At 43.7% G+C, this 25897-nt stretch overlaps 1 long non-coding RNA gene across 2 annotated transcripts in view; it reads left to right on the top strand.

Moving 5' to 3' along the window:
* Positions 1–11091, top strand: part of LOC110742882 — a 35674-nt gene extending 24583 nt beyond the window's left edge. Inside the window, exons 2-3 of one of the 2 annotated variants that reach the window (XR_002521125.2) lie at positions 125–215; positions 11043–11091. This is a non-coding gene — a long non-coding RNA (uncharacterized LOC110742882). Of the gene's footprint in view, positions 1–124; positions 216–1881; positions 1932–11042 lie in introns of those variants that run through there. The other variant, XR_002521124.2, reaches the window with a different exon arrangement.
* The last annotated feature ends 14806 nt before the right edge of the window (positions 11092–25897 follow it).

The following is a 25897-nucleotide window of genomic DNA, read 5'->3' as shown; positions in this document are numbered from 1 at the left end:
TTTAACAACCTCTCAATTATTTTTTCATTGAACTTCTTCACTCAGATACTACAGTATTTCCAGACAGGTAAGTCCCCTAACCTATGTAAAAGTCCCCTTAGTGCTTGTTTTATCTTCACCCTAGGAAATCTCACATTCAGAGGATACCTCATCAGCTTCATCTGCTCAGATGTCCTCTTGCTCAGCACTTGCAACATTAGTGAAATAACACATTGGTATGTCACTTTTTTGTTTCTTTTCTTTTTTTTTTTTGAAACGGGGTTTGGCTCTTGTTGCCCAGGCTGGAGGGCAATGGCATGATCTCACTGCAACCTCCACTTCCTGGGTTCAATCAATTCTCCTGCCTCAGCCTCCCAAGTAGCTGGAATTACAGATGTGTGCCACCACGTCCTACTAATTTTGTATTTCTTTACTAGTGATGGGGTTTCACCATGTTGGTCAGGCTGGTCTTGAACTCCTGACCTCAAGTAGATCCACCTACCTTGGCCTCCCAAAGTGCCAGAATTACAGGCATCAGCCACCATGCCCAGCACCCCCCACTTTTTTTTTTTTTTTTTTTTTTTTTTGTCTTTAGCAGAGACGAGGCCTTGCTATATTGCTCAGGCTGGTCTTGAACTCCTGAACTCCTGAGCTCTCACCTTAGCCTCCAAAAGTGCTGGGATTACAGGCCTCAGCTACCATGCCTGTCCACATTTTGTTTTTTTGTTTTGGTTTGGTTTGGGTATGTCACATTTTGATATTAGATGATCCAAAATAATTTATCTTGGTATGCAAGATGTTCAAGGAACAAACAAACAAAAATAAACAAGCATGTATAATAAGGTACCAAAGTTTTGAATTATTATTATTATTATTATTTTATTTTATTTTTTTTTTTGAGACGGAGTCTCGCGCTGTGTCACCCAGGCTGGAGTGCAGTGGCGCGATCTCGGCTCACTGCAAGCTCCGCCTCCCAGGTTCACGCCATTCTCCTGCCTCAGCCTCCGAGTAGCTGGGACTACAGGCGCCCGCCACCTCGCCCGGCTAGTTTTTTGTATTTTTAGTAGAGACGGGGTTTCACCATGTTAGCCAGGATGGTCTCGATCTCCTGACCTCGTGATCCACCCGCCTCGGCCTCCCAAAGTGCTGGGATTACAGGCTTGAGCCACCGCGCCCGGCCAGTTTTGAATTATTTATCTGTGTATGTGTATGTATACACACACAGACTATTATGAGGCATTTTAGAAATCACTTTCTCACATGCATTCCAATATAATTTCCTGAGAAAGGAGTTTCATGCAGGGAATTATACATAAACCACAACCTATTTTTATAGCCATTTTGAATTACTTTTGTATTTCAAATTCACTTTTTAAAGCTTCACCCACGGGGCGGGAGGACTGCTCAAGCTCAGGGATTCAGGACAGCAGAGAGGTGTGACCATGCCACTGCACTCAAGCATGGGCAACAAAGTGAGACCCCCATCTCTAAAAAATGTAATAAATAAAGGAAACTTCACTCATGCCCACAGAAGAGAAAATTGTGAGTGAGTGCATCAACATCTACAGTACGCAAAAACAGTAACTCTGAACATTGTTAGTAGGGTCCTAACAGTTACGATAGCCCAGTGAAAACTCTCAAAGGAAAGTGAAAATCTTCCTTATGTTAATAACATGGAGGGAATCTACCAATTTTATGTTTTTAACAATAAATTTTATGCCTTTTCAGATAATGTGTACTTGTTTTATTGGTATTGTGAGTAAAGGTTGGGGGAGAAATCATAATATTTAAAAATTAGATATGCTACATTTTGGCGATTCTTACATAACTGATTTCAGTATTGTTGAATTCTTAACCTTAAGTGAACATGTTTTTGTTTTTGTTTTTTGTTTTGTTTGACAGACAAGGTCTCACTCTATCATCCTGGTTGAAGTGCAGTGGTGTGAACACAGCTCACTGCAGCCTCAGCTTCCTGGGCTCAAGTGATCCTCCCCTAACACCTCAGCTTCCCGAGTAGCTGGGACTACAGGTGTATGCCACCATGCCCCGCTAATTTTTTTATGTGTTATAGAGGCAGTGTCTCGCTTGTTGCCTAGGCAGATCTGGAACTCCTGGGCTTAAGTGATCCTCCCACCTTGGCCTCCCATGGAGTTGGGATTATAGGTGTGAGCCACTGAGCCCAAGGCTTGTTTTTCTTTTTCTGAAACAGTCTCACTCTGTTGCCCAGGCTGGAGTGCAGTGGCACGATCAGAGCTCACTGCGACCATGACTTCCTGGGCTCAAGCGTCCTCCCTTCTGAGCCTCCCTAGTAGCTGGAACTACAGGTGCTCACCATTACACCAGACTAATTTTTTTAATTTTTAATTTTTGTAGAGATGGGGTCTCACTATGTTGCCCAGGGTAGTCTCAAACTCATGGGCTCAAGTGATTCTCCTGCCTCCGCCTCCCCAAGTGCTGGGATTATAGGCATGAGCCACCATGATGCCTAGCCTTAAGTGAATATTTAACAAAATGACTTTGTAGTATTATTTTATTCATGTACCAATAAAATTGTTGTGGGGTGTTTCCCTCCCCCAAATTTGAGTACATCCATGGAAATACATCACTGAGATAAGCATCATCCATTCTTTGTGATAATGTGGAAAAAGATTAAGAAACTGCCCTTTAGTACTCTCAGGATCTTTGGGGATAGTTCAGAAATCACTAACCGTTACTAGAAATTTGATTGGGTTTTTTGGGGATAATCCAAAAATCATCAAGTATTGATGGAACTTTATCATTCTAAACTTCTTAGAGACTTAAAATTATTTCTTGGAAACTTAAAATTCACGCTAATGTTGGAATGCCACTAGCATCCATGAACATATCATTTTAAGTAAGAGGTGGTATATTCTACTCTCCACTGTGATATCACAGTTCGGGCCACTGTGATAATGTGCTTATAGATGTGGTAATGCCTCCTCTTGGTACCAAAGCCACATTCATTAGCTTTGTCAAAATAAATGATACCAGTGATACTGATTTCTTGTACTCTCAGTGACGTAACAGGATTTCAATGAAACAGTCCCTTTAGTTTTTACTCTTTTATCACAGCCCCCTTAAATTACAACCCGCTTAAATTAGAACTCTGGTGTGAATCTGTATGAGCTATTATGGGTGAGAGGTTACCAGGACAGACCCTCAGAATTATCCTTTCGCTCAGACACTGGTTTAGTCAGAGATCATTCTTCATGGGTTTTGCATTTCTGCACGTCTGGCGAGTGAAGCACTGACTGCCCTTCATTCAGGACTCTCTCTTCAGGGATGTTTGTAGAGCAGACAGTCTTAGAGGCTAGGAATAAGGTTTTCCAGAGCGAAGGGCAAGCAAGTTTATTGCCATTATAAAAGATTCCGGCTCCTGAAGCTGAAGGTTCCTCTTCTACAATGCAGCCCACTGCAAGGGCAGATGCCATCTGGCCTTCTTTGCCTCTCCCTGTGGAAATGGGGACTTTGCAAACTAATGCCAAAAACAAACCACAAAACGGATACTCTGGCTATTACTATCGCTATTGCTGTAAGAAAGTCTTCATTCTGGCTCGGGACTATGATGTCTTCTGCCAGCATCCATGTGCCAGGCGAACTTTTTAGCTTGTAAGTTGGGTGAAATCTGAGATTGTTTACAGTTTTTCACATTGCCTCAAACCAAATGCACAAGCTCTGACTCCCAAAAGGCTATCTTGTCCCTTATGTGAATATATTCTCAGGTGGACTAACTCCACCAGTGTTTCAGATGGATGCCCCCATGGCTGAGTCCTAGAGGGAACAGAGCTTAGACTCAAATCAGGACCCCTGCTACACAACTCTGCCAGTGTAAATTACTGTCATCATCCAAAGGCAGACTTCTCACTGTGCTCATTATGATGCCTATGTCATAAGTAAGGAGGCCCTCCCCCTTGAAATATACTCGGCCTCTATCCTTCAGCTTTATATCCCATGGCTCCCATGAAGTCTTCTTATTATTCCGCCTGTGTTAGATCTTTTTCAGTTGCATGGAACAGAAACTCAGCTTATAATTAAAGATTAAACACTGGCTAATGACCAAAAACTAAAGTGATGAACACATTCATTACTTGGTTTGCTTATCCTTTTATTCTCACAGCTAATTTCCTTGAGATATATATATATATATATATACACACACACACACAAACACACACACTGACTGACTGGGCATGGTGGCTCACACCTGTAATCCAGCACTTTGGGAGGCCGAGGCCGGTGGATCACTTGAGACCAGGAGTTCAAGACCAGCCTGGCCAACCTGGTGAAACCCTGTCTCTACTAAAAATACAAAAATTAACTGGGCATGGTGGCACATGCCTGTAATCCCAGCACTCGGGAGGCTGAGGAAGGAGAATCGCTTGAACCAGGGAGTTGGAGGTTGCAGTGAGCCGAGATCATGCCACTGCACTCCAGCCTGGCGACAGAGCGAGACTGTCTCAAAAAATAAAAATAAAAAAAGAAATACGGCCTGGTGAGGTGGCTCATACCTGTAATCCCAGCACTTTGGGAGGCCGAGGCGAGCAGATCACCTGAGGTCGGGAGTTCAAGAGCAGCCTGACCGACATGGAGAAACCCCATCTCTACTAAAAGCACAAAATTAGCCAGGCGTGGTGGTGCATACCTGTAATCCCAGCTAGTTGGGAGGCTGAGGCAGGAGAATCACTTGAACCTGGGAGGAGGTTGCAGTGAGTTGAAATCACACCACTACACTCCAGCCTGGGCAACAGAGTGAGATTCTGTCTCAAAAAATAAAAATAAAATAAATAAATAAAAGTGCTGACTGAGTTTATTTCCTGGTTTAAAATGGAAACATAAAGTTCAGGCATAAATGTAAAATGAAAATATCTTTTTACTAATAACCCTAATGGCATTCTTGTCATTAGGATTAAGAACGTGAGCCTGTAACAGAAGGAGCCTAAGAGCCTATTTACATTTCTGGAGCTAAAGGCAGTGTACCCCAGAGACCCATTTTATCCCCTTCATTTTTTTCTTACCAGAAGAGCAACTCAGGATCCTTGCTTCTACACATTCCTGGGCATTTTCTTCTCCATATCTTTTTTCCAAAAGATGTCCTTTCCTGCTTACACAGAAAGGTGGAGAAAAAAAAGTCAAAGGATACAATTTCCACTTTCTTTAACCCATGCTATGTGCCCAATTATGTCTCCCCAAAAATTCACATATTGAAATCCGTAAATACCTCAGAATGGGAGTGTATTTGGACATAGGATCTTTAGGGAGGTAATTAGAGTAAAATGAGGTCATTAGAGTGGGCCTCCTTTTTCTTTTTAATAATAGATTCCCTGGCTGGGCACAGGGAATTGCTTGAACCAAGGAGGCAAAGGTTGCAGTGCGCCGAGATCCTGCCATTGCACTCCAGCCTGGGCGACAAGAACAAAACTCCATCTCAAAAATAAAAATAAAAATAAATAATAGATCCCCTCTCCACTCAAAATGATGGGTGGGCACATGGCTTCCTAGCTGGAGACATTTCCCAGCTTCCCTTGCAAATCAGTGTGGCCACTTGAACTAGGTTTTGGTTAATGAAATGTGAGTGGAAGTAATCAGGATTCTTCTGCTTTAATGGCCTCAAGAATGAACTCGCCTACTCTCCACACATTGCCTTACTCAGGGCTGGAATGTGGACAAGGTACTGATGAGCTACTTCAACCCCATGTGGTTGAAGACAACTGCTTGGTTTTTTTTTTGTTTTTTTGTTTTTTTGTTTTTTTTGAGACGGAGTCTCACTCTGTCGCCCAAGCTAGAGTGCAGTGGCCGGATCTCAGCTCACTGCAAGCTCCGCCGCCCGAGTTTACGCCATTCTCCTGCCTCAGCCTCCCGAGTAGCTGGGACTACAGGTGCCTGCCACCTCGCCCGGCTAGTTTTTTGTATTTTTTAGCAGAGACGGGGTTTCACCGTGTTAGCCAGGATGGTCTTGATCTACTGACCTCGTGATCCGCCCTTCTCGGCCTCCCAAAGTGCTGGGATTACAGGCTTGAGCCACCGCGCCCGGCCCGCTGCTTGTTACTCAGATACGGAATCTACTCACAGAGGCAAGTAGAGACATGGCCAGCTGGGTCCCTGGATGAACTCTTGTCTATCTTCACAACTGTTACAGGGGAGAAATAAACATTTCTTATTTAAAACAATGTTGTTACAGCAAGTTAGCCTAAACATTAACTAATACAGCCAGCAGTAAATTAGTACTTTTGTGTCAGGCAGTGTATTCAGCTTCTATATAGATTATCTGTTTTAACCCTCACAACAGCCCTGTGATCTCGATTCTGCTATTAACCCTGTTCTATCAATGAAGAAATTGAGGCACAAAGTAGCTCAAGTAATTTGACCAAGATAATGCAGCTAGCAGATGGTAGAGCTAGGAAGTATACTTAGGCAGTTGACTTCAAAAACTACTTTTTAGGAAACACTTATACACTGTCAGTGGAAATGTAAATTACCAAAACCTCTATGGCAAACAGTTTGGAGATTTCTCAAAGAACTAAAAATAGAACTTCCATTTGATTGAGCAATCCCATTAGTGGGTATCTACCCAAAGGAAAAGCAATCACTGTATAAAAAAGAAAAAAATGATACCTGCACTCATATGTTTATCACAGCACTATGCACAATAGCAAAGATATGGAATCAACCTGAGCGGTGTCCATCAACAAATGATGGGATACAGAAAATGTGATGTGTGTGTGTACATACATACATACATACATATACATATATACACACACACACACATATATATATATATATTTTTGAGACAAGGTCTGGCTCTATCACCCAGGGTAGAGTGCAGTGGCACGATCTCGGCTCGCTGGAACCTCTGCCTCCTGGACTCAAGCCATCCTCCCACCTCAGTCTTCCGAGTGGCTGGAACTACATGCACAGGCCACCACACCCGGCTAATTTTTGTATTTTTTGTAGAAACAAGGTTTCAGGCCAAGTGCAGTGGCTCACCACATGTAATCCCAGTGCTTTGGGAGGCCAAGGCAAGCGGATCACCTGAGGTCAGGAGTTGGAGACCACCATGGCCAACATAGTGAAACCCTATCTCTACTAAAAATACAAAAATTAGCTGGGTATGGTGGTGTGAGCCTGTAGTCCCAGCTACTTGGGAGGCTGAAGCAGGAGATTCGCTTGAACCCAGGAGGCGGAGGTTGCAGTGAGCCGAGATTGTGCCACTGCATTCCAGCCTGGAGTGACAGTGAGACTCCATGTCAAAAAAAAAAAAATTAGAAAAGAGGTTTTTCCGTGTTGTCCAGGCTGTTCTCAAAATCATGAGCTGCAACAATCTGCCTGCCTCAGCCTCCTAAAGTGCTGGGATCATAGTCCTGAGTCACCAAACCTAGCCTGGTGTGTGTGTGTGTGTGTGTGTGTATATATATACACATATACATGTATATGTATATATGTATGTGTATATATCCACATATATATACGTGTGTGTGTGTGTGTATATATATATATCCTGCCTCAGCCTCCCGAGTACCTGGAATTACAGGCACACGCCATCACTCTCTGCTAATTTTGTATTTTTAGTAGAAACGGGGGTGGCCGGGTGCGGTGGCTCACGCCTGCAATCCCAGCACTTTGGGAGGCCGAGGCGGGCGGATCACAAGGTCAGGAGTTCGAGACCACGGTGAAACCCTGTCTCTACTAAAAATACAAAAAAATTAGCCGGGCGCAGTGGCGGGTGCCTGTAGTCCCAGCTACTTGGGAGGCTGAGGCAGGAGAATGGCAGGAACCCGGGAGGCGGAGCTTGCAGTGAGCCGAGATCGCGCCACTGCACTCCAGCCAGGGGAACAGAGCGAGACTCCGTCTCAAAAAAAAAAAAAAAAAAAAAAAGAAACGGGGTTTCACCATGTTGGCCAGGCTTGTCTCGAACTCCCAACCTCAGGTGATCCACCCACCTCGGCCTCCCAAAGTGTTGGGATTACAGGCATGAGCCACCACACCTGGCCCATACATACATATATATATTACAATGGAATACTATTTAGCCATAAAAAATGAAATCGTATCTTTTGTAGCAACATGGGTGGAACTGGAGGGCACTGTCTTAAATGAAACAACTCAGAAACAGAAAGTCAAATACCACATGTTCTCACTTATACATGGGAGCTAAATAATGTGTACACATGGACATAGAGTGTGGACCAATAGACACTGGAGACTAGGAAGGGTGGGTGGGTGGGAGGGGTAGAGGAGTGAAAAATTATTTAATGGGTACAGTATACATTATTTTGGTGACGGTTACACTAAAAGCCCAGACCTCACCACTACAATGTATTCACATCACAAAACTGCACTTGTATCCCTTACATTTATACCAAAAAGCAATCTTTTACTGGTTAGCTTTAGTACATTCCCTGAGAGAATTTGAGATGCTTTGCAGGGGCTAAAAATAGAGGCATTCCTGTTCTACCAAACAATTTTGTTCAGTTTCCTGTCTAGTACCTGCATAAGAAAAATGAATTTTTAAAATCCTTGGTGATTTTAATGTATTTATCTTTTGCATTACAAAACCCTACTCTGGAAGATACTCTTTAGACATTCCAGATATTGGAATTTTATGTACAGTAAAATTTCCAAAATAATTTTGGAGACTAACATGGACTTACTTTCTTCTTTCTTCTCCTTCCTTCCTTCCTTTCTTTTCTTTTTCTTTCCTTCTTTCTTTCTCTCTCCTTCCTGTCTCTCTCCCTCCTTCCTCTCTCTCTCCTTTTTTCCTCTCTCCTTCCTTCCTCTCTCTCCTTCCTTCCCCTTCCTTCCTTTTTTTTCTTTTCTTTCTTGACAGAGTCTTACTCTGTTACCTAGGTGGAAGTACAGTGGTGCAATCTCGGCTCGCTTCCCAGGCTCAAGTGATTCTCATGCCTCAGCCGCCCGACTACCTGGGACTATAGGCATGCATCACCATGCCTGGATAATTTTTGTATTTTTCAGTAGAGACAGGGTTTCACCATGTTGGTCAGGCTGGTCTCGAACTCCTGATCTCAGGTGCTAGGATTATAGGTATGAGCAACCGCGCCTGGCCTAATATGGAGTTTTTTAAACTTTTTTTGGTCAAGGTGAGTCCCTTGAAATGTTAAAAACCTATTCATTCCCATCATTCACAAAAAGGACATTTTAACTCCAAGATAAATAGGAGAGTCAAAGACTGGACCAAAAAAGGAATATATTATAATTAAACGGGATAAATTTTTCTTCCACTGTTTGGGGCTTGAAATCTATCACCTTCCATCCAGTGGGAGTGAGCCTCTGATGATGAAAAGGGTATTTTCTCTAAGTTTACTTTAACAACAGTCATCATTGGGCCATTTAAAATTCTTGGCAGGAGTTGGGCACGGTGCCTCATTCCTGTAAATCACAGCATTTTGGGAGGTCGAGATGGGTGGATCACGAGGTCAGGAGTTCAAGACCAGCCTGGCCAACATGGTGAAACCCCATCTCTACAAATACAAAGATTAGCTGGGTGCAGTGGTGTGCGCCTGTAGTCCCAGCTACTCAGGAGGCTGAGGCAGGATAACTACTTGAACCCGGGAAGCAGAGGTTGCAGTGGGCCAAGATCACACCCATTGCACTCCAGCCTGGGTGACAGAGTGAGAATCCGTCTTAAAAAAAAAATTCTTGGCAGGGCCTGGTGTCTACAAATCATACATTTCTTTAGTGTGAAGGCAGCACTACCTGTAGCAGGATATTGCTTCACACATCTAACCTCTTGTAGTTTATTTCACTAAACTGAATTTTTTTTTTTTTTTTTTTTTTTGAGATGGAGTCTCGCTGTGTGGCCCGGGCTGGAGTGCAGTGGCCGGATCTCAGCTCACTGCAAGCTCCACCTCCCGGGTTCACGCCATTCTCCTGCCTCAGCCTCCCGAGTAGCTGGGACTACAGGCGCCGCCACCACGCCCGGCTAGTTTTTTGTATTTTTAGTAGAGACGGGGTTTCACCGTGCTAGCCAGGATGGTCTCGATCTCCTGACCTCGTGATCCGCCCGTCTCGGCCTCCCAAAGTGCTGGGATTACAGGCTTGAGCCACCGCGCCCGGCCCCTTTAAACTGAATTTTACAACATGGAAATAGTATGTACCTTATTTCCTCACATACTTCCATCTCATAAAATTTCTCCTAGAACCTCTTTTGAATATCAAATAAAAGGTGACTTTTATGGTTTTAAAGTCTCTCTGTTCTCCCTCTCCCTAGCTCCCCACCTAGATAGGCTGCCATTATGATCGCTAACAGGAAAACTGATAGATTTAAAATTACTGTTTATGTTATTGTCTGTGCAGGAACATTCAAAAAATAATTTGTGTCTCATTCTGCTGTAGAGACAAAAATACTTTTTTTTTGTTTTTTGAGATGGAGTTTTGCTTGTTGCCCAGACTGGAGTGCAGTGTTGAGATCTCGGCTCACTGCAACCTCCACCTTGCGGGTTGAAGCGATTCTCCTGCCTCTGCCTCTCGAGTAGCTGGGATTACAGGTGCCCGCCACTAAGCCCAGGTAATTTTCTTGTAATTTTTAGTAGAGACGGGGTTTCAACATGTTGACCAGGCTAGTCTCAAACTCCTGACCTTGAATGATCTGCCCTCCTCTCGTTCCCAAAGTGCTGTGATTACAGGCATGAGCCACCACACCTGGCTGACAAAAATATTTTTTAAAATTCTCCTGGCCGGGCGCGGTGGCTCAAGCCTGTAATCCCAGGACTTTGGGAGGCCGAGACGGGCGGATCACGAGGTCAGGAGATCGAAACCATCCCAACATGGGCTAACATGGTGAAACCCCGTCTCCACTAAAAAATACAAAAAACTAGCCGGGCGAGGTGGCGGGCGCCTGTAGTCCCAGCTACTCGGGAGGCTGAGGCAGGAGAATGGCGTGAACCTGGGAGGCGGAGCTTGCAGTGAGCTGAGATCCAGCCACTGCACTCCAGCCTGGGCGACAGAGCGAGACTCCGTCTCAAAAAAAAAAAAAAAAAAAAAAAAATTCTCCTAATGGCTGTTTTGTTTGTTTTTTGTTTTAGGATCTTGCTCTGTCACCCAGGCTGGAGTACAGCTGCACCATCACTGCTCACTGTAGCCTCAACCTGGTGGGCTCAAGTGATCCTCCCACTTCAGCCTCCTGAGTAACAGGGGACTACAGACATGCACCACCATGACTGGGTAATTTTTAAATTTTTTGTAGAGACTGGGGTTTTATTTATTTATTTATTTTTGAGAAGTCATCCAGGCTGGACTGCAGTGGCGTGATCTCAGCTCACAGAACCTCTGCCTCCCAGATTCAAGAGATTCTACTTCCTCAGTCTCCCAAGTAGCAGGGACTATAGGCGCCCATCACCACGCCCGGCTAATTTTTCTTTTTTGGTTGTTGTTGTTTTTTGAGACAGAGTTTTGCTCTGTCTCCCAGGCTGGAGTGCAATGGCGCGATCTCCGCTCACTGCAACCCCAGCCTCCCGGGTTCAAGCAATTCTTGTGCCTCAGCCTCTGAGTAGCTGGGATCACAGGTGCGTGCCACCACGTCCAGCTAAGTTTTGTATTTTTAGTAGAGACAGAGTTTCACCATGTTGGCCAGGCTGGTCTCGAACTCCTGACCTCACATGATCTGCCTGCTTTGGCCTCCCAAAGTGCTGGGATCATAGATGTGAGCCACTGCACTCTGTCTTTTTTTTTCCCCCCCAGAGTCTCACTCTGTCACCCAGGCTGGAGTGCACTGGTGCAATCTCAGCTCACTGCAACCTCTGCCTCCTGGATTCAAGTGATTCTCCTGCCTCAGCCTCCCAAGTAGCTGGGATTACAGGTGCATGCCACCACACCCAGCTAATTTTTGTATTTTTAGTAGAGACGGGGTTTCACCATGTTGGCCAGGCTGGTCTCAAAGTCCTGACCTCAGGTAATCCACCTGCCTCAGCCTCCCAAAGTGCTGGGATTACAGATGTTAGCACAGCCCCTGATTGCTGTTTGAGATATATGTTAGTTTGGTTAATTTGTGCTGGATATGGAGATGCTCTTCTAGGCCAGAGAAGTATTAAAGAAAATGATCACCTTAAAAAGCTAATACAAAGGCTGGGTGCAGTGGCTCATGCCTATGATCCCAGTATTTGGGAGGCTGTGGTGGGAGGATTACAGGAGCCTAGGAGTTTGAGACCTTCCTGGGCAACAAAGCAAGACCCCATTTCTACAAAAAATAAAAAAATAGTAGCTGGGCACAGTGGTGTGCACCTATAGTCCCAGCTACTTGAGAACCCGAGGTGGGAGGATCACTTGATCCCAGGAGTTGGAGGCTGTAGTGAGTCATGATGTCCCACTGCACTCTTATCTGAATGACAGCGCTAGACCCTGTCTCAAAAAAAAGGTCCAGTGCGGTGGCTCACGCCTATAATCCCAGCATTTTGGGAGGCTGAGGTGGGCGGATCACCTGAGGTCAGGAGTTTGAGATCAGCCTGGCCAATATGGTAAAACCCCATTTCTACTAAAAATACAAAAAAATAGCTGGGTGTGGTGGGGTGCGCCTATAATCCCAGCTCCTCGGGAGACTGAGGCAGGAGAACTGCTTGAACCCAGGAGGCAGAGGTTGCAGTGAGCTGAGATGGTGCCACTGCCCTCCAGCCTAGGAGACAGAGCAAGACTCCATCTCAAAAAAAAAAAAAAAGAAAAGTTAATTAAAAAATTGCATTGTACTTGAATTTCCTCAGGTATCACCAGTCTGTGGGTAAAAAAGGAGAGTAACATTAACGATTCAAGGCCGGGTGCGGTGGCTCACGCCTGTAATCCCAACACTTTGGGAGGATGAGGCGGGCGAATCACGAGGTCAGGAGATCAAGACCATCCTGGCTAACACGGTGAAACCCCGTCTCCACTAAAAAATACAAAAAATTAACCAGGCGTAGTGGCGGGCGCCTGTAGTCCCAGCTACTCAGGAGGCTGAGGCAGGAGGATGGTGTGAACTCGGGAGGCGGAGCTTGCAGTGAGACGAGATTGTGCCACTGTACTCCAGCCTGGGCGACCCAGCAAGACGCTGTCTCAAAAAAAAAAAAAAAAAAAAATTAACGATTCAGATTCCACTGGCTCTTGTTCCCATGGATTCACAGAAGAAGTTCAGCCCAATTTCAAAACTTCACATTTGCTTCTGGGAAGCCCATTCTGGAAAGTTTCCTGTGGCCCCCGCCAGAAGGCAGCGCTACTTCGCCCAGCAACACAAGTCTCTGCAGCACCTGCCCCGGCAGCGCCAGTTGAGCCCCCGAAGCTGGGAAGGCTTAAGCTGACTCCTCTGCTGCACATAGCAAAAAATGGTCATTTCTGTAGTTGCAGCTACAGATCTACGATAATCAATCTATATCCATATTATATGGGGGTTTTTTGAGGCAAAGTCTTGCTCTGTTGCCCAGGCTGGAGTGCAGTGGCATGATCATCATTCACTTGTAGCCTTGACCTCCCTGGCTCAGGTGATCCTGCCACCTCAGCCTTCCAAGTAGCTGAGACCATAGGCATGTACCACTAAGCATGGCTAATTTTTCCATTTTTATTTTTTGTAGAGACAAGGTCTCCCTGGGTTGCCCAAACTGGTCTTGAATTCCTGGGCTCAAGCAATCCTCCTGTCCTGGCATCCTGAAGTGTTGGGACTACATACGTGAGCCACTGCGCCCAGCCCTTTTTGTTTTTGTTTTTGTTTTGTAAAGGTAACTTCCCAGTGGAATCCTCAAGATTTCTTCATGTTTTTGGAAAAATGAGCTACATTTGAGATTGTTTTCCTTTTTGGAATTTAATGGTATTCATTACATTACATAGCTATGCTGAGCTCTATTACACTAAAAAGTAGGCTAATTGTCTTAACTTTGACAGTAATGACATTAAATGTGTGAAGATTATATTTGGAATAAAGCACTTGGATTCATTCATTTCTTCAGTAAATATTTTTTTTTTTTTTTTTTTTTGAGACGGAGTCTCGCTCTGTCACCCAGGCTAGAGTGCGGTGGCCGGATCTCTGCTCACTGCAAGCTCCGCTCCCGGGTTTACGCCATTCTCCTGCCTCAGCCTCCCGAGTAGCTGGGACTACAGGCGTCCGCCACCTCGCCCGGCTAGTTTTTTGTATTTTTAGTAGAGACGGGGTTTCACCATGTTAGCCAGGATGGTCTCGATCTCCTGACCTCGTGATCCGCCCGTCTCGGCCTCCCAAAGTGCTGGGATTACAGGCTTGAGCCACCGCGCCCGGCCTTCTTCAGTAAATATTTATTGAGCACTAGTATGTTCCAGGGAGTGTCTGTCTACATTCTGGGGACGAGTGATAACAAAATCCCTGTCCTCGTGGTGAGTTAACAATCAACAAACTAACAAACATTTAATTTATGTCATCAACTCATTTCCACAAAGATAATAACATCTTGACTTCAACTTTTCTGAGTTTTTGGTCTAAAGAATTGTGACCTTCAAGAGCTCAAATCATTTGTTGGGGAGAGAGGCCAGTGACACATTTTTTCCTTTACAATGAAAGTACCTGTAAAAAGAGGAAGAGAAACTCTGAGGGTAAAGATAAAAAACGCTGAAATCTTCTTTCTGGATTTCAGATAGAGTCTCTCGCCCTAATTGATGCAATTTACACACCATGCGTCTCCTTCCCTAGGACCTTCTCCAATTCTTGGGGACTACAGATGAACTTACTTTTAATACATTTTATGGCATTTGGAGGCCCTCCAGTGGACAAATACTATACCTGAAAAAAATCCTTTTGCTATGCTAAAGTGTTCAGGTGTGAAGTGTACTCATGTTTGCAACTTACTTTGAAATACATATTTTAAAAGATGGAGTAATGGATGAATAGTGATGCATAGATCATTGGACATGTGATAAAAATAACAATGTTAGTTGTAGAATCTAGATGATGAGTATATTATATGACTCACTGTATAATTCTTTCAACTTTTCTGTTTGAACATTTGATAATAAAATATTGAATAAAAATCTCTTTGCTAAAGACTAATGCCTTTAGTTCACATTATTGAAAATTTTGCTGAGATAACATGTAAATTACCTTCAAAAATCATCTTAAAAATTGTCTTAATAAACATGGATTTTTTTTTTTTTTTTTTTTTTTGAGACAAGGTCTTACTCTGTCACCCAGGCTGGAATGCAGTGGTATGATCATGGCTCACTGCAGCCTTGACCTTCCAAGCTTAAGAGATCCTCCCATCTCAGCCCTCCGAGTAGCTAGGACTACAGACTAATGAAAAAATTAACCCAGCTAATTAAAAAAAAATTTTTTTTTGAGTTGGAGTCTTGCTCTGTTGCCCAGGCTGGAGTGGAGTGCAGTGGTGTGATCTTGGCTCACTGCAACCTCTACCTCCTGGGTTCAAGCAATTCTCCTGCCTCAGCCTCCCTAGTAGCTGGGATTAGAGATGTGTGCCACCACACCTGGCTAACTTTATTTTCTGTAAAGATGGGGTTTTGCCATGTTGGCCAAGCTGCCCTCGAACTCCTGACCTCAAGTGATCCACCTGCGTCAGCCTCCCAGAGTGCTGGGATTCCAGGCATGAGCCACTGCACCAAGCCTTAAAAATGTTTTTGTAGAGACAAGGTATCACTATCTTGCCCAGGCTGGTCTTGAACTCCTGGGCTCAAGCAATCCTCTTGCCCCAGACTCCCAAAGTGCTGGGATTACAGGTATGAGTCACTGCACCCTGCCTGGATTAATTTTTAAATGCCTGAAAAACACTTATTTTTAGAAAGTTTAGACAATGTAAATGTGAAATAGCTCTATGAATTCTTTGTTTGAAAAAAGGCTTATCTTCCTGGAATATCTGTTTTATGAACTCAGGCAATTGTTAACAAGTTAACTGAATTTACTTTGCTTTTTACATTAGAGAGGCAATCGTTTGAGAATTACTGACAATAATTTTTCTTAGGGAGATGCATTGGTCTGGGTTCAATGCAGAAGCAAAATCTACCCTTAGCTGGTGTAAGCCAAAAGGGACTTACTACATGGTATATTATAAAATTTGTCAGGTTAAAGAAACAGCATATAAGGACTTTGGGAGGCCGAGGTGGGCAGATCACAAGGTCAGGAGTTTCAGACCAGCCTGGCCAATGTGGTGAAACCCTGTCTCTACTAAAATTACAAAAATTAGGCGGGAGTGGTGGCAGGCACCTGTAGTCCCAGCTACCCAGGAGGCTGAGGCAGGAGAATCACTTGAACACGGGAGGCAGAGGTTGCAGTGAGCCAAGATTGAGATACTGCACTCCTGCCTGGGTGGCAAAGTGAGACTCCATCTCCAAAAAAAAGAAATAGTGTATAGGCTGAGCTTCAGGAGTGACTCACAAATCTACTCTATAGACCTGGGCTGTCAAAACATGCTGTTGATGCCAGGATCCAGAAGCCAGCCCTACAGCTGCTAGTTCCAGAGCCACGTTGCCTTTCCTATAAAACACTCCATCAAGAAGGATGCCTCATAATCTGTCTCTCTGCCACTCAATTATGAATTCTTCACTATATGCAAGTGCTTCTAGCAGCGGTTAGTTGGTTTGAGATACGGTCTCATTCTGTTGCTCAGGCTGGACTGCATGGCACAATCGTGACTCCCTGAAGCCTTGACCTTCTGGGCTCAAGTGATTATCTTGCCTCAGCCTCCTGATTGGCTGGGGCTATAGGTGCATGCCACCACGTCTCACTAGTGGTTTTTTTTTTTTTTTTCCTGAGATGGAATCTCGTTATGTTGCCCAGGCTGGTCTCAAACTCCTGGGTTCAAGTGATTCTCCCACCTCAGCTGCCCAAAGTGTTGGAATTTAAAATTTATGTAACAGCCCGAGTCTTCACTCTGACTGACTGCCACCTCTATTCAGACAATTTCTTTGTAAGTTATGTGCATCTGGGTCTACCTGTAAGCAGAAAATCGGGTTAGGCCCTCAAGGAGCTTGCAAGCAAATGTGGAAGACATATTTTATAAACAGCCAATTTTAAATGATGTGGAAAAACTGAATAGAATACAAGAGCCAAGGAAGCTTGATGGAGAAAGTAGATAATTCTGCCAGAGATCACGGGAGTGATACATGGAGAAGTAGAAAGACTTTATAAACAAAGTAAACTTGGTGGACTTTGAAAGGTATGTCACTCTACTTTTGCTTTTGGAGAAAGTGGTCAGGGTGGGGCCAAGGAGCAAAGCATAGAGTTGGAAAATTCCAATGTTTATTTGGGGGCTAAATTTCTGGTTGAAGGTTAGGGCGGAGGAGGAGTGGGAGTGGCAGATAAGGCTAGAAAGCTTGGAGTCACATAATAGATGTCAAATGCTAAGGCCTCTCTGCTCTCGTGGTTACTTTCCCGGGAAGAATTACTTAATAGGGCTGTGACTTGAATATATAATATCACCTAACTCCAGTCCCGTCTCCTCTCCCACATCCTTCATCTAGTATAGAGGGAACAAACCTTCCCTTCATTGTAACCTAGGACAAGTTACTTAACTTCTCTCCGTAACTTGATATCCAAATATATAAATGGAGACTGAAGATAGTGCCTATAGCGTTAGTTAAATAATTTACTTAAAACAGTATGTGGACACAGTGAGCACCATATGAATGCTTGTAAGTTGGAGGCAGTAGATATAGCATTGCCTATCAGAAATTCTCAAATAATTGTTTAGAGACATTTAAATAAAAAGGAGGCTGGGCACAGTGGCTCATGCCTGTAATCCCAGCACTTTGGGATACCGAGGTGGGCAGATTATTTGAGGTCAGGAGTTTGAGACCAGCCTGGCGAACATGGTGAAATCCCATCTCTACTAAAAAAAAAAAAAAAAAAAAATACAAAATATGACCCGCGCATGGAGGCACGTGCCTGTAATCCCAGCTACTCGGGAGACTGAGACAGGAGAATAGCTTGAACCCAGGAGGCGGAGGTTGCAGTAAGCCGAGATTGGGCCACTGCACGCCAGCCTGGGCGACAGAGTGAGACCCTGTCTCAAAAAAATGAAAAAGAAAAAAAAAAGGATTTTTAGACTTGTGCTAACTCCCAGTCATGGGCTTAAGACTTTCACAATAAAAATCACTACGTGTATATATCATTCTAGCCTTAAAAAACATAATTGCTAAAAGGACTATTAGAATGCCTTTCTATTTTACAGTCTGGGTAAATGCTTTCCCAGATTAGGAGCTTCTTAGAGAGTTTTATCAAACATGCAGGCACATTTCTGATTATTTAAGGCTTAAGACTTAGGAAATTCTTTGGCTTTCAGCTACAGCCTTTTGACGTTTTCACTGTTCATTACCAGTATCGTGCTGTGGAAAGGAAAAGAGAAGGGACACAAGGTGATTTTATACACACGAACAGTGGAAAAGTGATAGTGGATAGGAAAAAAGTAGAATCTACATGAAATATTTGTAGATTTAATTTATATTCTGTTCTCCATTATTGTAATTGTTTGTGTCGTACATTGCTGCATAATAAACTACCGTAGACTGGGTGCAGTGGCTCATGCCTGTAATCCTAGCACATTGGGAGGGTGACATGGGAACATTGCTTGAGGCCAGGAGTTCAAGACCGACCTGGGCAACATAGCAAGACCCCATCTCTACATGTGGAAAAATAAAAAATAAATTAGAAACCTACTATAAAACATAACTTTAAAAGAACACTTAATGATTTCTCACCGTTCTGCATGAGGGCACTGCTATATGACTTTCTTCCATGTGATGTTGGGACTTGTTGGGAATCTCTCCACATGGTCTCTCACCAGTTCGTGGCTTAGCCTGAGCTTCTTTACATGCCAGCAGTACCCCAAGAGACTGAAGCAGGAGGTCTCTTTAAGGTCTAGACCCAGAATCAGCCCAGAAACACATCTGCTCATTTTATTGGTTAAAGCAAGGCACAAGGCCAGCCCAAATACTAGGGCTGGGAAAACAAACACTACCTTGACGAGAGGAGCTGCAAAATATTGTGGCTATGATTTCCAACATACCTCAGTAGCTAACCAAGTTGACTGTAAAATTAAATTGGACAAAATCGGTAAAAATTCCAGATTCCGACTTCTGCCAGACATTTACCCCATTTTGCATTTATCCCATTTGCAGATCTGCAGATTAGGAAGTAGACAGAAACAGTAAGAAAAAACACGTAGATAACCTTAATCAGTTTTCGTTTGTGTATATGTGTGTGTGTGTGTGTGTGCATGTGCATGTGTAGAAACAGGTTCTTGCTAGGATGTTCAGGTTGGAGTGCGGTGGCTATTCACAGGTGATATAACAGCACACTGTGGCCTCAAATTTCTGGGCTCAAACAATCCTCCCACTTAAGGCCTCCTCAGTAGTGGGGACGATAGGCACATGCCACTGCGCCCAGCTTCAAGACTTTTTTTTTTTTGAGACGGAGTCTCGCTCCGTCACCCAGGCTGAAGTGCAATGGCACGATCTCGTCTCACTGCAACCTCTGCCTCCTGGGTTCAAGCAATTCTCTTGCCTCAGCCTCCCAAGTAGCTGGGATTACAGGGGCCTGCCACCACGCCCAGATAATATTTGTATATTTAGTAGAGACAGAATTTCACCATGTTGGCCAGGCTGATCTTCAACTTCAACTTCTGATTTCAGGTGATCCACCCACCTCAGCCTGCCAAAGTGCTGGGATTACAGGTGTTAGCCATAATGCCTGGTGAACTCATAGGCTTTAAAACATATGTCTTGGGAGCTGGGTGCGGTGGCTCACGCCTGTAATCCCAGCACTTTGGGAGGCCGAGGCGGGCGGATCACGAGGTTAAGAGATCGAGACCATCCAGGCTAACATGGTGAAACCCCGTCTCTACTAAAAATACAAAAAAAAAAAAAAAAAGATTAGCTGGGCCCACTGGTGGTACGTGCCTGTAGTCCCAGCTACTCAGGAGGCTGAGGCAGAAGAATTGCTTGAACCCGGGAGGCAGAGGGTGCAGTGAGCTGAGATTGCACCACTGCACTCCAGCCTGGCCACAGAGTCTCGTCTTAAAAAAAATATCTATATATAAAAATGTGTGTGTGTGTGTGTGTGTGTGTGTGTGTGTGTGTGTCTTGGGTCATGCCTGTAATCCTGGCACTTTGGGAGGCTGAGGTGGGTGTATCACTGGAGGTGAGGAGTTGGAGACCAGCCTGGCCAACATGATGAAACCCTGTCTCTACTAAAAATACAAAAATTAGCCGGGTGTCGTGTCAGGCGCCTGTACTCCCAGCTACTTGGGAGGCTGAGACAGGAAAATCGCTTGAACCTGGGAGGTGGAGGTTGCAGAGACCCCAGATCATGCCACTGCACTCCAGTATGGGCGCCAGAGCAAGACTCTGCCTCAATAAATAAATTAATTAAATTAAATAAATAAAGCCTATCAGTGACCTTTGACTTAACTAGCCCCTTTTTCAACTGAGTTAACTAGTACATACATTTCTTGTCCATTAAAGCCTGTATTCCTATCTTCTCTGAAATCTAGAGGCATATAATAGGGTCAGTAGTTAAGAGTGAGGATTTTAGAATAGGAGCTAGATTTAAATTGTGGCTTTGTACTACTTTGTGTGAGTTTATATACATTATCTAAAGTCTGTATTTTTCAGATTCATTCATAAGACAGTCTACCTCACAAGGTTTTTGTGAAGACTGAATAAATATGTGTACAGAGATTAGCAGAGTGTCTGGCACACGGAAAGCATCCAACAAAGTCAATGATTTTTATTTGCTAGGCCTCAGTCTGCAGGAACATATACTGAAGCTTTAAGATTTGCTCAAGCCTCTTGCAAAATGGTCTATGGGGCATCTGGCAGTAGGGCCTTCATATACACTCCCAAACACTGAAGCCACCCAAACAAACTTTTGTACTTAGCTCTCTGAATTTGGAGTGACTTTTCTAAATTTTTGACTCATAAATTTCCTCTTGGTTTGCTTTGCTGCCCCCTTCTGGTGGAATGGCAGAAGAGTTAGATGATTTTCCAATCCCTACTGTCACTCAAACTGCTAAAAGCTATCGATATTTTGAATCCTTAGTCAAAGAATCCAACTCGCAAAAATCTCTGGCCTTACATTCAAGTGAATTCAAATGAAAATAAAGTTTAAATGTAAAACTTCTACCCATGAATTTAAATTTATTTCTATTACATGGAAAGTGATACTGGTAGGTAAAATAATTATTAGTTATTAAAATGGATTACTCATTTTAGATTGAAAAGATGTAAGAATATTTTGCTATTCTGAATGGCCACAAAAAATTCCCTATAAACTGCATTTCAATTTTCTGAAACAGTGAAATGTGTACATATAGAGTCTTAATTTTAAAAAACTTTTTTCCTAGGCTGGGCATAGTGGCTCATGGCTGTAATCCCAGCACTCTGGGAGGCCAAGGCGGATGGATCACGAGGTCAGGAGTTTGAGACCAGCCTGTCCAACACAGTGAAATCCCGTCTCTACTAAAAATACAAAAATTAGTTGGGTGTGGTGGCATACACTTGTAGTCTCAACTACTCAGGAGGCTGAGGCAGGAGAATCGCTTGAACCCGGGAGGCAGAGGTTGCAGTGAGCAGAGATCATACCACTGCACTCCAGCCTGGGCCAACAGAATAAGACTGCATCTCAAAAAAACAAAAAAATCAACCAACCAAACACAAAAAACCCTTTTTTTCCTAACATTAATATCAGCTAATCTCTATATCTTCCAAACTGTAAGACCTATGTATTATCCTAGTATTCAAAAATTTTAGCATAGAAACTCCATGCAAAATGTTACTGTGTACTTCCTTCAAATACAATGAGAAAGGTAAATACTTAGCCTAATACAGAAAATTATTGAAATCACTTAAACAATTTTCACATTGTTTTAGAAGATATTGTAAATATTCTAGGCCAGGCATGGTGGCTCATGCCTGTAATCCCAGCAATTTGGGAAGCCGAGGCAGGAGGATCGCTTCAGCCCAGTAGTTCAGTCTGGGCAACATGGTGAAACCCCATCTCTACTGAAAAATACAAAAATTAGCTGGGTGTGGTGGCATGTGCCTGTGGTCCCAGCTACTTGGGAAGCTGAGGTGGGAGGACTGCTTGAGCCTGGAAGGTCAAGGCTGCAGTGAGCCATGACTGTACCACTGCACACACCAGCCTGGGTGACAGAGTGAAACTCTGTCTTGAAAAGAAAAAGAAAAAGAAATATTCTAGGTTTTATATAGACTAAGCTAAAATGTACAAGCAAATGTGCAGAAAATTTGTACAACTGAAGTTTCATTAAACTGTTAATCCTACTGTAGAATTTTGTGACAAGAAAAACATTTCCTTGGTCCTTGATTTTCAGAAAAACATATTTTAAGGAGAAATGTACACTGTTTTCTTGTTTACTTCATATTGGCTGTTTGGGTATAAATCTGCAGAAGCTAAAAAATATGTTCTTTTTGAAGTATTGGCAAGAGTTCTAAAGTTACAAATACTATTACATTAAGTCATGATAACAGCACTTACGCCACGTTATCTCTACAAAATGTAAAATGACTGGAATCTCTGGAATTCCCTTCCCCCACTAATTCAACAAAGCTGAGATTTGTACTTTAGAACAGAAAGACCCATCTCCTGCAGCTACCCAACCATTGCTGCTTTTACTGGCCAAATTATTTACAATCTAAATATTGGTCATTTGCATATTTTATAGGAATTATGCACCTTGGAGACAAGGGAACAGGTTGCAGCAAATCTGTTAAAAATACAGTTTATGTTCAAAACTAGATCTACTTTCCATGTTTAGCACAATATGTAAGGGCTGCTTATTGAATGGAAATATGCCAAAATCTGGGTTAAAGCCTTTGCAGTTCTCTACTTGCCAGAATGAAAACATGAATTTCTGGCCTTTAAGGCTGTGTGATGAAGAACCAGAATTGGAGAATAAAGTACTAAAAAACTGAAACTAATTTTACATGTTATTATTTAGAAAGTTATTCATATAATCTGAATTTTTGATACCTAGAATAGCCATTAAAAGTAGGCAATTAGGAGATACCTCTGTAAAAGGCCAAAAGCAACAAGAACTTTACTAAAACCAGCATAAAAATGAGCTAATTCAATTTAGTCTTGTATTTAATATTAAACCAGAATGATTCCATAGATTGCAATAGAGTACCAAATATAGGCTGGGTACAGTGGTTCATGCCTGTAATCCCAGCACTTTGGGAGGTCGAGGCCACCAGATGGCTTGAGTCCAGGAGTTTGAAACCAGCCTGGGCAATATAGTGGAACCCCATCTCTACAAAAAGTACAAAAATTGGCTGGGCATGCTAGTGCGTGCCTGTAGTCCCAGCTACCTGGGAGGCTGAGGTGGGAGGATCGCTTGACCCCGAGGGGTGGAGGTTGCAGAGAACTGAGATGGTGCTACTCCACTCCAGCCTGGGTAACAGAGTGGGATCCTGTCTCAAAAAAATACCAAATGTATATCAACAAAAATATTACAATCAAAAAACGTTTTAAGGCTAAATATAATGAAGATGTCATTCTTCACTGGAATTTCTCTCAAAAGCTTCAGATTGCATTAATTCATTTTATTGCTCCCCTTTAAGCATAGATTTGTCTCTTTTTAGTTTAACTCTGAAATTTTTTTTTCTTTCCCCTTCCTTCCTTCCTTTCCTTTCCTCCCTCCTTCCTTCCCTTTCTACCTTCCCTCCTTTCTTCCTTTTTCTTTCTCTTTCTTTCCTTTCTCTGTCTCTCATTTCTTCCTTTCCCTTTCCTTTCCCCTTCCTTCGTTCCCTCCCTCCCTCCCTCCCTTCTTTCTTTCTCCTTCGCTTCTCTTTTCTTTCTTCTTTTCGATCTCACTCTGGCATCTAGGCTGGAGTGCAGTGGTGGGATCACAGCTGACTATAACCTTGAACTCCCAGGCTCAAGCAATCCTCCTGCCTTGGCCTCCCAAGTAGCTGGGATTACAGGCATGTATCACCTCACCCAGTTAATTTTTGTATTTTTAGTAAAGACAAGGTTTCACCATGTTGGCCAGGCTGGTCTTGAACTCCTGACCTCAAGTGATCTACCCGCCTAGGCCTCCCAAAGTGCTGGGATTACAGGTGTGAGCCAACGCACCTGGCCTAATTTTCTTATTTTTGGTAGAGATGAGGTCTCTTAACTTCTGGGCTCAAGCAATCCTCCTGCCTCAGCATCCCAAAATGCTGGCATTATAGGCCTGAGCCACCACACTGGCCAAAAAATATAATATGTAATTTTCAGAAAACATGTATAGATGTTTACAGAGGAGTCAAATATAAAGTTTGGAGACTATGGGTATATTCTCGTCAAATAACTCACGTTAGTAGGCGATTTTTTTTTTTTTTTTTTTTTTTTGAGACAGAGTTTTGCTCTGTCGCCCAGGCTGGAGTGCAGTGGGGTGATCTCGGCTCACTGCAACCTCCACCTCCTGGGTTCACGCCATTCTCCTGCCTCAGCCTCCCGAGTAGCTGGGACTACAGGCGCCCGCCACCACACCTGGCTAGTTTTTTGTATTTTTAGTAGCGACAGGGTTTCACCGTGTTAGCCAGGATGGTCTGGATCTCCTGACCTTGTGATCCGCCCGCCTTGGCCTCCCAAAGTGCTGGGATTACAGGCTTAAGCCACTGCACCTGGCCAGTAGATGATCCTTTTAGCCACTCTGCTTATAAACTGGCTCCAGGAGTGGGACAAGAGTGTAAACAACCTACATTAAGCTTTATTCCATGGGTATATTTATGTGTTTTAAATAGGTAAAGAGGTATTAAGTTTGAAAATACAGACTTATTAATAGGAGTCTATTAATAGACTTCTTTTGGGAATATAAATCGAAACCAGATATGGACTAGCTACCTCAACATGTACTATGGTCTTGGATTTAAGTCATCGATTCAGTAGACATTTATTTGTTTGTTTGTCTGTCTGCTAGGCTGGAGTGCAGTGGTGCAATCTTGGCTCACTGTAACCTCCGACTCCTGGGTTCAAGCGATTCTTGTGCCTCAGCCTCCAGAGTAGCTGGGATTACAGCCACGAGCCATCACACCCAGCTAATTTTTGGATTTTTAGTAGACGTGGGGTTTCACCATGTTGGCCAGGATGGTTTTGATCTCCTGACCTCATGATCCGCCCGCCTCGGCCTCCCAAAGTGTTGGGATTATAGGCATGAGCCACCGTGAGTGGCCAATACTTTTACTTTTACAGATGGAGTCTCACTTTGGGAAGTCGGGGCAGGAGGATCACCTGCATCCAGGAGACCAGCCTGGGTGACACAGCAAGACCCCATCTCTATAAAAAATCAAAAATTAGTCATGCACGGCGGTATGCACCTGTAGTCCTAGCTACTCAGAGTCTGAGGTGGGAGGATCGCTTGAGCCTGCGAGGTCAAGGAGGCAGTGAGCTGTGATTGTGCCACTGTACTCTAGCCTGGGTGAAAGAGTAAGACTGCGTCTCACGGAAAAAAAAAAAAAAAAGGCAGGGCACGGTGGCTCACGCCTGTAATCCCAGTACTTTGGGAGGCCAAGGGAGATGGATCACAAGGTCAGGAGTTCAAGACCAGCCTGGCCAAGATGGTGAAACCCTGTCTCTACTAAAAATACAAAAAAATTAGCCAGGCAAGATGGCAGACGCCTGTAATCTCAGCGACTTGGGAGGCTGAGGCAGCGAATTGCTTGAACCCAGGAGGCAGAGGTTGCAGTGAGCTAAGATTGTGCCACTGCACTCCAGCCTGGGTGACAGAGCGAGACTCCATCTTAACAAAAAAAAAAAAAAAAAGGGGGATGGAGTCTCATTTTGCCCAGGCTGGAGTGCAGGGATGTGATCATAGCTCACTGCAACCTTTAACTCCTGTCCTCAAGTGATCCTGCTTCAGCCTCCCGAAGCGTTGGGGTTATAGGTACGAGCCACCACACCTGGGATCAGGACCATATTTAAGAAAATACTTATATTCAGGCTATA

Source organism: Papio anubis, chromosome 4 (genome assembly GCF_008728515.1).
Source record: "Papio anubis isolate 15944 chromosome 4, Panubis1.0, whole genome shotgun sequence".
Classification (NCBI taxonomy): Eukaryota; Metazoa; Chordata; class Mammalia; order Primates; family Cercopithecidae; genus Papio; species Papio anubis.
The sequence above is the reverse complement of the archived record's forward strand: the minus strand, read 5'-3'. Positions and strand labels throughout refer to the sequence as shown.